Raw genomic sequence first — 12,500 nt, forward strand, 5'->3', positions numbered from 1 at the left:
GTGGTAACGCCCCCATGCTTGGCGTCATGGGATATTCAAGAGTTTCAGCTCAGGTTCGAGTGTGTGTGTGTGTGTGTGTGTGTGTGTGTGTGTGTGTGTGTGTGTGTGTGTGTGTGTGTGTGTGTGTGTGTGTGTGTGTGTGTTTTCCCGAGAAAACAGACCGCATCGTGACGATTCTGGGGCAGGGTTTACTTCCAGCACCTCGAGGGCTTTAGGGTGTGGGTAAGAGAGAGAGAGAACTCTCTCTCTCTCTCTCTCTCTCTCTCTCTCTCTCTCTCTCTCTCTCTCTCTCTCTCTCTGCTGTCGCCCCGTTTGAGGATCACGGAGACGATGCGTCTGGCAGCGCGGCAAGTGATAATGTCCGTAAGTCTTGAATTTTTTTTTTTTTTCTTTTGTGGTGGTGGGGACGAGCCAGTTTGTCGAAAAACCCACATTAAAAAAAGGTAGACTTTTATCATCATTGCCTTTTATTTCCCCCCCATTATACATTCATCAGATACTATCCAGACGGTACGAAAAGTGAGCTCTCCCCGCGAAATGGTCCAGGAGTTTAGCCAAGAACTTTGCCCAGAATCGCATTTCGGTCCGCGCGCGTTTACGAATATCGCCACAGCCATAAAAGTGACACTGGGAGGGGTTTAGAGAGAGAGTCATGTTCTGATGAGCATTACTCCAAATAAAGAAGGGGAGGGGAGGGAGGGAGAGGAGGGGCGGCGGGCCCTTCAAAAGCTGTTTTAGTTAGATTATGCCATGGGTGGTGAAGTTATAGGTCCTCAAGGGACGCCTCTACAGTGATAGGCCCTCAAGGGACGCCTCTACAGTGGTAGGTCCTCAAGGGACGCCTCTACAGTGACAGGTCCTCAAGGGACGCATCTGCAGTGACAGGTCCTCAAGGGACGCATCTGCAGTGACAGGTCCTCAAGGGACGCCTCTACGGTGACAGGTCCTCAAGGGACGCTTCTACAGTGGTAGGTCCTAAAGGGACGCCTCTACAGTGACAGGTCCTCAAGGGACGCCTCTACAGTGATAGGTCCTCAAGGGACGTTTCTACAGTGACAGGTCCTCAAGGGACGCCTCTACAGTGACAGGTCCTCAAGGGACGCCTCTACAGTGACAGGTCCTCAAGGGACGCCTCTGCAGTGACAGGTCCTCAAGGGACGCTTCTACAGTGACAGGTCCTCAAGGGACGCTTCTACAGTGGTAGGTCCTCAAGGGACGCTTCTACAGTGACAGGTCCTCAAGGGACGCTTCTACAGTGGTAGGTCCTCAAGGGACGCTTCTACGGTGATATGACCCACAGGTCATGTCGAACTACAGATGCGTCGGTGTCTCAGTATGGACTCTTCCCGAAACGAAAGGGCTTCCCCACAGAGATGTCCAAACCCTTATCTACCGCCACTACAAAAGGCCACCCTTTGCCCAAAGCCTTATCTACCATCAATATAAAAGGCCACCCTTTGCCCAAAGCCTTATCTACCATCAATATAAAAGGCCACCCTTTGCCCAAAGCCTTATCTACCATCAATATAAAAGGCCACCCTTTGCCCAAAGCCTTATCTACCATCAATATAAAAGGCCACCCTTTGCCCAAAGCCTTATCTACCACCAATATAAAAGGCCACCCTTTTATCCTGCACCACATCACCTGTTTTAACACCACGCCTTCCACCACCCTCCCCACAAGACCTCCGACCCATCCACCCACACACCACCACCGCCACCCCATCTTCATCTGTCGCATCCAATCAAGACGTCAGACTCCCTGGCACCACACACTGTACCCAGGGGGTGGTACACCCCACACTGTACCCAGGGGATGGTACACCACACACTGTACCCAGGGGGTGGTACACCCCACACTGTACCCAGGGGATGGTACACCACACACTGTACCCAGGGGATGGTACACCACACACTGTACCCAGGGGGTGGTACACCACACACTGTACCCAGGGGGTGGTACACCACACACTGTACCCAGGGGGTGGTACACCACACACTGTACCCAGGGGGTGGTACACCACACACTGTACCCAGGGGATGGTACACCACACACTGTACCCAGGGGGTGGTACACCACACACTGTACCCAGGGGATGGTACACCACACACTGTACCCAGGGGATGGTACACCACACACTGTACCCAGGGGGTGGTACACCACACACTGTACCCAGGGGGTGGTACACCACACACTGTACCCAGGGGGTGGTACACCACACACTGTACCCAGGGGATGGTACACCACACACTGTACCCAGGGGGTGGTACACCACACACTGTACCCAGGGGGTGGTACACCACACACTGTACCCAGGGGGTGGTACACCACACACTGTACCCAGGGGATGGTACACCACACACTGTACCCGGGGGTGGTACACCACACACTGTACCCAGGGGGTGGTACACCACACACTGTATCCAGGGGGTGGTACACCACACACTGTACCCAGGGGGTGGTACACCACACACTGTATCCAGGGGATGGTACACCACACACTGTACCCAGGGGGTGGTACACCCCACACTGTACCCAGGGGGTGGTACACCACACACTGTATCCAGGGGATGGTACACCACACACTGTACCCAGGGGGTGGTACACCCCACACTGTACCCAGGGGGTGGTACACCACACACTGTACCCAGAGGGTGGTACACCACACACTGTACCCAGGGGGTGGTACACCACACACTGTACCCAGGGGGTGGTACACCACACACTGTACCCAGGGGGTGGTACACACCATCATGGCTACAGCGAATTCCACCATTGATTTTACTATTCCATCTCCTTCATAAAACCAGCTGAAGAGAGAAGAGGAAAAAACCTATGGATAAATCTTGGGGTTTCATGTGGTAAATATCACGTCCCTCCACCACCACCACACAACCACCACCACAGAGTTCTGCCCGAAGGCGTCTGCCTGCAATGACAGGAACCGAAGCCCCTCCAGGTTAAGTGTCTGCTGGTGAAGTAGGTGGTTGGAAATGAAGGGAACTTCGTTTTCCCTGGTCCAGCATGTCTGGCTGATGGGTTTTCATGGGGCAGGGTGTGGAGGTGGGGGGGAGAAGGGGGTGGTTAGGTGGGATGGGGCGTGGGAGAGTCAGGTGTGTGACTAAATGAGAATGGGGACAGGTGTGTGTGTGTGTGTGTGTCCCAGCAGTGAGAGAGAGCGGGGCGTCCCAGCAGTGAGAGAGAGAGAGAGAGCGGGGCGTCCCAGCAGTGAGAGAGAGAGAGAGAGCGGGGCTTCCCAGCAGTGAGAGAGAGAGAGAGAGAGCGGGGCGTCCCAGCAGTGAGAGAGAGAGCGGGGCGTCCCAGCAGTGAGAGAGAGAGAGCGGGGCGTCCCAGCAGTGAGAGAGAGAGCGGGGCGTCCCAGCAGTGAGAGAGAGCGCGGGCCGTCCCAGCAGTGAGAGTAGGACAGGCCAGGTTTAAAAAGCAGTGCCCCTCGCAAACAGTTGTCGACCAAGGGCCAAATCTACGAGAGAAAGAAGACGATATTTGTCCCGGTCACTTCAGTAATAATTAGGGTTACGTATTTGCACCAGATGCAGTCTTATCATTATGGTAAGAGGGCCTTTTTAAAACGTTCATGCATCTCATGTTTTCGGTAATGATCTTAGATTTTGAAATAGAAAAAAAACAAAAAACCAGAAGGCCCTCTGAGCGTGTGATTTATGATACAACGCATTTAAAACTTGTGGCAACCATGTGATTAGTTTACGTTAACTTCGAGAATGGTTTTTGGTGAGGAACCGACCTAATCTGGATTATTGCCAACTATTTTCCTCGTTATCATATACACAGCTTTTTCTTGCTCGTTTTTTTTTTTCTTCATGCAAGAGTTCATAGACAGTTGTCTGGAGTATTGTTGAGGAATGTTGAATGTTTTCTTAATCTCTTTTTTTTTTGGAAAAGTGGTCTTTAAGATTCATTCTGGATCAGCTCATAGTGAATCACTTTAGTCTTGCAGATCACCAGACATGAATTTCACAGTCTTTTCTCCTTTTTTTTCGAAAACGTAGTGAGGCATTTAGTCTTGTAGATTTGAATTACTTCTCACATACATAGAAAGATGGTGTTTTTTCCCTGATGATTATCCAGTGTGAATGTTGGAGTCTCCTGTTTGTCACTTGAAATTTCTCTGTCGTACAATGTTTTGAAACTTACGTATATGTTGCCAACATCCACATTATCTGTATCTCATTTCATTCCATTGATTCATGACCTTTTATTCTTGAACTATGACCTAATATTCTATAAAAATAGTACTTCTTTCCATCTTTTCTAACACGATGCATCTGTAACTTCATTTGTGTAAACACTGACACACACCTGAGCCTAAGCCAGATACCCATTTATGAACACCGGTGTCCGGCAAAGGCCAACTGCCGCGCCCAGGATTCGAACCCAGGCGATCCGTGGTGACTTATAGGTCCGTAACACTGACCACTTCTTGTCACTAGGGTTTGTATGTGCGTGTGTTTCCTTTCACGTACTCAGTGTAGTGTCCATGCGAATATTTTTGTGTCTGTGTTTCGGTAATGAACCTAAGTGTTTTTGCTTATTTACGTGTGTGTGTGTGTGTGTGTGTGTGTGTGTGTGTGTGTATTTTTTCATACTGTTCGCCATTTATCGCATTAGCGAGGTAGCGTTAAGAACAGAGGACTGAGCCTTTGAGGGAATATCCTCACATGGCCCCCTTCTCTGTTCCTTCTTTCGGAAAATTGAAAACGAGAGGGGAGGATTTCCAGCCCCAAGCTCCCTCCCCTTTTTAGTCGCCTTCTACGACACGCATGGAATACGTGGGAAGTATTCTTTCCCCCCTATCCCCTTCAGCTCACCCTCTTCATCTCTCTCAACCACACTCCTGACGAAGAAGATATATGTGTCAGAAGTGGAGGGAGCAAGGAGAACAGGGAGAACAAATTGGTGGTGGAGGGAAAAAGATTTGGAATGATCGGGGCTTGAACATGCAAGACGATGAACGGCGAGCAAGGGACAGAGTGAATTGGAACGATGTGGTATACTGGGGTCGACGTGCTGTCGGTGTGCTGGACCATGTCATGTGAAGCGTCTAGGATAAACCAAGGAAAGGTGGTCTGTAGGATCTGGATGTGGACAGGGAGCTGTGGTTACGGTGCATTACACATGACAGCTAGAGAATGGATGTGGCCTTTTTTCGTCTGTCCTGGCGCCACTTCGCTAACGCGGGAAACGGTGATCAAGTATATTATATATATATATATATATATATATATATATATATATATATATATATATATATATATATATATATATATATATATATATATATATATAGTAGACTAACAAAAATAGATAACGACCAACTACATCAAACAAGGACATGGACATGCATAAACAGCAAAAACTAAACACCAGCAGAAACCTTTGATAAAGGACCCATTATCCTGGTGGGGGTAAAATTCATCTCTTTAAGAATAATTAGGTCAGGTGGTGAGTGGTGTAGAGCTGGGGCAGAATTTATGGTGTAATTTGCCTCCCCCTCCCACACACACACACACACACACACACCCACACCCACCCACACACACACACACACACACACACCCAACCCACCTCACTTGGTTAGAGGCTGAGTGTGGCAGTGTTACACTGGTGAGGATGAGGCTCCATTCTGGAGGTGTATATACTTCCCACCCACCCACCCACACACACACACACACAGAAAGTGGTGTATGGTCTCGCCATTATTGTATTGTCAGGGAGGGAAAGACTTCACTTCCGACACGGTTTAATCTTTGGTCGGCAGATCAAATGGTTGTATGAGGAAAGCAGCACTTTGGAAACAACTTTGAATGATAGTCCGTTAAGACCAAGCTGCTTACCAAGAGAAGGGCCCCCTCCAACACCCCTTAGCGTCGCCTCGGGCACACCTTTGTCTCGCCTTTCGTTCTTGCAAACATCCAAGTCGGTTGTGGTGGCAACATGTTGTAGAAATTCCATGCCTGGCGGTGAAGTGAGAAACTTATTCATTCGCTCAAGTGAGCGAGATCCTGTGTGCCCAGAGCCATCTCGTGAGGAGGAGGAGGAGGAGGAGGAGAAACGGGGAGAGTGTGTGTGTTAAACATCAGACACCCGTGCGCTGCACGGAGCCAGCCGCTGGTGGTGGAGGCGCGCGCAGCTCCTCCTCCACCAGCCTTTATGTAAAGCCATCTGGTAGCAGCGGAGGCAGACTTCCGTCTACAGAGCCCGTGGACAGAACCATGGGCTGGTGAGGGAAGCGCCCTCCTTCAAAGCCATTTAGTGGAGGCGAGGAGATAAGATTTGGAGGGCCTGGGCTCTGAGCCATTTATTGAAGAGGTGGTAGACTTCAGACCCATTTATTGAAGAGGTGGCAGACTTCAGACCCATTTATTGAAGAGGTGGTAAACTTCAGACCCATTTATTGAAGAGGTGATAAACTTCAGACCCATTTATTGAAGAGGTGGTAGACTTCAGACCCATTGATTGAAGAGGTGGGAGACTTCAGACCCATTTATTGAAGAGGTGGTAGACTTCAGACCCATTGATTGAAGAGGTGGTAGACCTCAGACCCATTGATTGAAGAGGTGGTAGACTTCAGACCCATTTATTGAAGCGGTGGTAGACTTCAGACAGCCTGCGTACAGAGCCATCTATTGAGAAGGAGGAGGAGGAGGGAGGGGATGCGGGTGGGTTAACTTGAGACTGCCAAATGTAACAGCCCCCCAGGCGGAGATGGGAGCAGGTAATATAATACTCTGAAACACATTTCAGTCAATTACAGCGACGTAAATTCATGAGTGGCAAGGGAGAGGGGGAGCGAGTTACAGACGCGCGCCGTAGACCTGCATTAACACAACTCAGAGGATGATGGAACGTCCCCAAGTGCACGACGGTACGACCCCTGGGCTATGATAGTGGCCTCCTGACCTAAGCCTTTGCCCTTACCTTCAAGGGCAAGGGCAAAGGGTTAGGCCATCATACCCAAGGGTCGTTGCCCCTATTATGCCCCAAAAGTTCTACCGTCTTGCTTAGGGGGGGGGGGGGGGAGGGTCGTGTTCAGATGTCGTACCGTCATGTTCAAGAGTCGTAGCGTCATGCTGAAAAGTCGTACCGTCTTGCCTAGATGTCGTACTGTCTTGCTCGAGGGTCGTACCGTCTCGCTCATGAGTCGCCCCGTCTCGCTCATGGGTCGCCCCGTCTCGCTCATGGGTCGTACCGCCTTGCTCAAGGGTCGCCCCGTCTCGCTCATGGGTTGCCCCGTCTCGCTCATGGGTCGCCCCGTCTCGCTCATGGGTCGTACCGCCTTGCTCAAAGGTCGCCCCGTCTCGCTCATGGGTTGCCCTGTCTCGCTCATGGGTCGTACCGTCTCGCTCAAGGGTCGCCCCGTCTCGCTCATGGGTCGCCTCGTTTCGCTCATGGGTCGCCTCGTCTCACTCAAGGGTCGCTCCGTCTCGCTCATGGGTCGCCCCGTCTCGCTCAAGGGTCGCCCCGTCTCGCTCATGGGTCGTCCCGTCTTGCTCATCGGTCACCCTTTCTCGTTCATGGGTCGCACCGTCTCGCTCAAGGGTCGCCCCGTCTTGCTCAAGGGTCGCCCCGTCTCGCTCATGGGTCGCCTCGTTTTGCTCATGGGTCGCCTCGTCTCGCTCATGGGTCGCCCCGTCTCGCTCATGGGTCGCCCCGTTTCGCTCAGTGGTCGCCCCGTCTCGCTCAAGGGTCGCCCCGTCTCGCTCATGGGTCGCCCCGTCTCGCTCATGGGTCGCCCCGTCTCTTTCGTGGGTCGCACCATCTCGCTCATGGGTCGTACCGTCGTGTCTCCAAGGGTTTAAGCCCCATTACCTTATCCAGTGGTCCCGTTACAGAGAGAGAGAGAGAGAGAGAGAGAGAGAGAGAGAGAGAGAGAGAGAGAGAGAGAGAGAGAGGCGGAGGAAGATCATACAGCGTCGGGAACAAATGAAACCTGCTGATGTATATATGTATGAAAACGGTCTAGTCAGCCATGAAAACGTCCCTCGGAAAATTTTATATTTATGTACTGCACGAGGCCTTTAATGTGTATTGATGAAATATGAATAAAAGACCGGGAATTTCCACTGTACAGTCGACACAGTTTGTTGTCTTTTCCAAGTGGAGTTTTATTCCCCCCATGTCTTTTCAAAGTGCGTTTTTTTTTCCGTGTCTTTTCAAAGTGCGTTTTTTTTCCGTGCCTTTTGAAAGTGTGTTTTTTTCCGTGTCTTTTCAAGTTGCGTATTTTTCCCCATGTCTCATCAAAGTGCGTTTTTTTTCATGTTTTTTTAAGGTACGTTTTTTCCCATGTTTTTTCAAGGTGCGTTTTTTTTCCGTGTCTTTTCAAGGTGCGTTTTTTTGCCATGTCTTTTCAAAGTGCGTTCTTTCCCCCATGTCTTTTCAAGATGCATTTTTTTGCCATGTCTTTTCAAAGTGCGTTTTTTTCCGTGTCTTTTCAAGGTGCGTTTTTGCCCCATGTCTTTTTCAAGCGCGTTTTTTCCCCCTATTCTGAGTTGGTGACATGCCTGTGTGCGTCCAGGATAGGTAGATGAACCGAGCGCATACCTTGGGGCTAGACAGTGACTATTCCAGGTGGTAATGGATAGAGATGGATCGATGATTGGGGTAATGAGATACCCACGCACCAAGGTATTGGCACGAACTGGCCACCGTGCACAGAGGATAGAGGTTAGTCTCGTTGTGGCAGAAGGTATGGGCGAGGTAGTCTCGTTGTGGCAGAAGGTACGGACGAGGTTAGTCTCGTTGAGGCAGAAGGTACGGACGAGGTAGTCTCGTTGAGGCAGAAGGTACGGACGAGGTTAGTCTCGTTGAGGCAGAAGGTACGGACGAGGTTAGTCTCGTTGAGGCAGAAGGTATGGACGGAGTAGTCTCGTTGTGGCAGAAGGGACGGACGAGGTTAGTCTCGCTGGGAATGTTGGACAGAGGTGGGTCCGTGGCGCGTCAGCTGGACCAGTCTTAGTCCACCAAGACGTCTGCGGAAAGAGGCGCGATGTGAGATGGGCTTCCCCATGGCGGTGCAGACGTGTATCTCCCTCTTCGTTCGTACATCATCCACGTTTAAGATCATTCCACGGTTAACGCCTTGGCATCTACTGGCCGATGTGAAGTCTGTCTTGACATTTGGTCCTCGTCTTTGGGGTCTGTGTGTGTGTATATATATATATATATATATATATATATATATATATATATATATATATATATATATATATATATATATATATATATATATATATATATATATATATCCCTCTCTCATGAGTTCACAGTGCCTCGCATGTTGGGATGTGACACCGCGACATAATGTCTAAAGTCTGTCCATTGGTCTACCGTTCCTTTTCCGTCCTCTCCCTGTGGCAGGGGAAGGGATATTCCCTTACCGTGGCTGGAGCATCCAATGGCTCAATGTTACAACCATTTTTAGGTCGTGGGAAGGCGGGTGTGCGCGTCAGTTTACGTGCCATAACATGGACGGGTGCGAGCATGGAACAGGAGGGCACAAATCCTCTCACATGAAGCAGCATGAGGATATGTATTTACTCACCCCCCACAACCCGACCTCCGTTCGTCGTATATACTCATAGATGGGAGGGTTACCAAGGCCTTCCCCCTTTGGGAGGTTGGGGAAGTGGTGTTCGCTGTTATCAGGTCCAACAGACTGCCTGTGAATATTAAGGGTATTTCAGGAGCTCTCCGTGGCTCGTGGGATGAGGGTTGTAGTATATTATCAGGGCCAGCAGCTGGTCACATGATCCCGAACAAGGCCAGGGGGGTGAGAGAAAGAAGTGACTGAATGTTGATGAAGGTATTCCACACACACACACACACACACGCAAGAGGCACTCACCACACTTGCTCCTCCGGAATCCGTCGCATCCCCTGGTTCTCTCCTTAGGGTTGAGGTGGGAAGTAGGCATAGGCACCATTTCCGCCACCGTCACCTCCTGTCACCTGAGATCCCTCGTCCCCAGGGTTGTAGTTCAGCACCGCAAGCGCACTGAGCCCATGCGAGTATCGCGCAGACACCAGAACAGCCTTATCCCAGCCATCATGAACATCATCGGTGTTTTGAAGACTGCATATTTACCTTCCACTTTTGCACGTTGTATAAAGACCGTATATATACATAAGACCTTCTTTTTACGGTCTCCGATGTCTATTGCTATATATATATATATATATATATATATATATATATATATATATATATATATATATATATATATATATATATATATGTATTTTCTCCATATATTTTCACCTTTTAGCCACAATTCATTCAGAGACTCATCATGCTCTCTCTCTCTCTCTCTCTCTCTCTCTCTCTCTCTCTCTCTCTCTCTCTCTCTCTCTCTCTCTCTCTCTCTCTCTCTCTCTCTCTCTCTCTCTCTCTCTCAGAATGATGCCGGCAGGTAGGTACACACACACACACACACACACACACACACACACACACACACACTACGGCGGGCAGTACACCGTAAGCACGACGGCAGCAGAAGGGCACGGAGAACCATCGCTTCGACCAGCACCGCGTCAGGGGAAGATAATACGGCGTCGCAACGCCTGATCGGCCGTGGGAACAGAAGGTGGTAGATACAACGGGGGGATCGAACCCCTGATGGAGACTTCGGTACATTAGGAATGCACGGTGTCGAATCCCAGATGGGGACATGGGGACCCCCTGGTTCATACGTCGCCGAATCCCCTGATGGGGACGACTTGGGTGCATTAGCCAGAGACAGTGACGAATCCCAGACAGGGACTTGGGGGACATAAGGTAGATACGACATAACAGCGTCTCCAGAATTTCGTAAATTGTTTACGCTCCCAAATAAGGCAACAAACAATACTCCACCACCTCCTCTCCCCCAGAGAGAAAAAAACCCAAAAGACTACAGACACCTCCCTCCCCCAGAACCTGCTCCCAGACCAAGACGACGGGCGTGGTGGGGGTTGTGTCGGTGTCCTCCAGAGCTGATCCCATCCCATCTCCGCGGCGGCAAGACAGACTTTCGGATCCGCCAAGTTTCGCGTCTTATTAAACTCAGACAAGATGCCGAGCAATCAGAGGGAGAGGGTGGTGTGTGGGGGTTGCCATTACTGGTAAGTGGTTCTCGGAACAACATTAGAAGGGGAGCCACTTGGCAGTGAGGTGGATGGGGTAGTATCTCTTAAGGCAACTGCAGAACTTCGAAAAGTGATTTAAAGACTTGCGTTGTCCAAGGGCCGGACGTCGCCCAGGGAACCAACCAGCTCCTCTTGGTCCCCTCACCACTGGGCGTTCCATCCAACATCTTGCTGTGTCAGCTGAGTAACCCCCTCCGTGGGGCTTCACACACACACACACACACACACACACACACACACACTCCCTTCACGGCGCCCGCGTGTCATGTTCGACCTCCCCCTACGTTTCCCGGAACAGGGTTCGTTTCCCGCTCGCCCAGAGTCTACAGCTGTTCTCAAAGACTGGAGAACTCCCCAGTCCCTCTCCCTCCAGTTGGCCAACAGTGAGGTGGTTCTTAGACTTTCGGATTGGTTGCTTTGAGCCACATCTTTCTATCTTGTCTCTCTTGGCGACCCCGTCTGTCTGCGAATTGGCGTCAATTTCTGGGCGAATTAGCACCAGTTTGTCTCTTGTCTTGGCGACAACAGTCTGTGTATTGGCGACAAGTGTATATGTGAGTTGGCGACAGTTTGTCTGTCTGTTGGCGTCAGTCTATCTGTAACTTGGCAACGGTCGAGCTGTCTTTTGGCGACAGTCTTTCACTGAATTGGCGACAGTCTTTCACCGAATTGGCGACAGTCTGTGTGGCTATTGGCGACAGTCTGTCTGTATACTGGCAACACTCTGCTTATTGATCGACAACCTGTCTAGTGTGTTGGCGCTCGTATTCCCGTCTGTTGGCGACAGTCTGAGTGTAAAGTATTACGTCATTATCATGTTGCACCTGAGGGACATGGATTAGTTCTTAATAAACTCACTATTACAGAAATTATCCATGGATACGTATAGTGAGGCAGACGCCATATTTGTCAAGGTACTGACGTGTGTTTTACAGATATCTCTTGATCTTTGCCTTGCAGGTGTGGCTCATCAACCTCTTGCAGGTGTATCACACTGACCTGTGTTGCAGGTGTGGCACACTGACCTGTGTTGCAGGTGTGGCACACTGACCTGTGTTGCAGGTGTGGCACACTGACCTGTGTTGCAGGTGTGGCACACTGACCTGGGTTGCAGGTGTGGCACACTGACCTGTGTTGCAGGTGTGGCACACTGACCTGTGTTGCAGGTGTAGCTCATGACCCCGCTCATGTTTCAGGTGTGACTTAATCCTCTCGTGTTGCAGGTGGAGCTGACCTTACGTGTGTTGCGGGTGCGACTGATTGGTTCTCTTGTGTTGCAGGTGGAGCTGACCTAACGTGTGTTGCGGGTGCGACTGATTGGTTCTCTCGTGTT

The 12,500-nt window shown here is 50.4% G+C and overlaps 1 protein-coding gene across 1 annotated transcript in view; it reads left to right on the forward strand.

The window, feature by feature from the left end:
* Positions 1-12,500, forward strand: part of LOC139758626 (nephrin-like) — a 270,889-nt gene that overhangs the window by 143,394 nt on the left and 114,995 nt on the right. The window lies entirely within an intron of this gene.

The sequence above is a fragment of the Panulirus ornatus genome, chromosome 31, assembly GCF_036320965.1.
Source record: "Panulirus ornatus isolate Po-2019 chromosome 31, ASM3632096v1, whole genome shotgun sequence".
In the NCBI taxonomy this organism is placed as follows: Eukaryota; Metazoa; Arthropoda; class Malacostraca; order Decapoda; family Palinuridae; genus Panulirus; species Panulirus ornatus.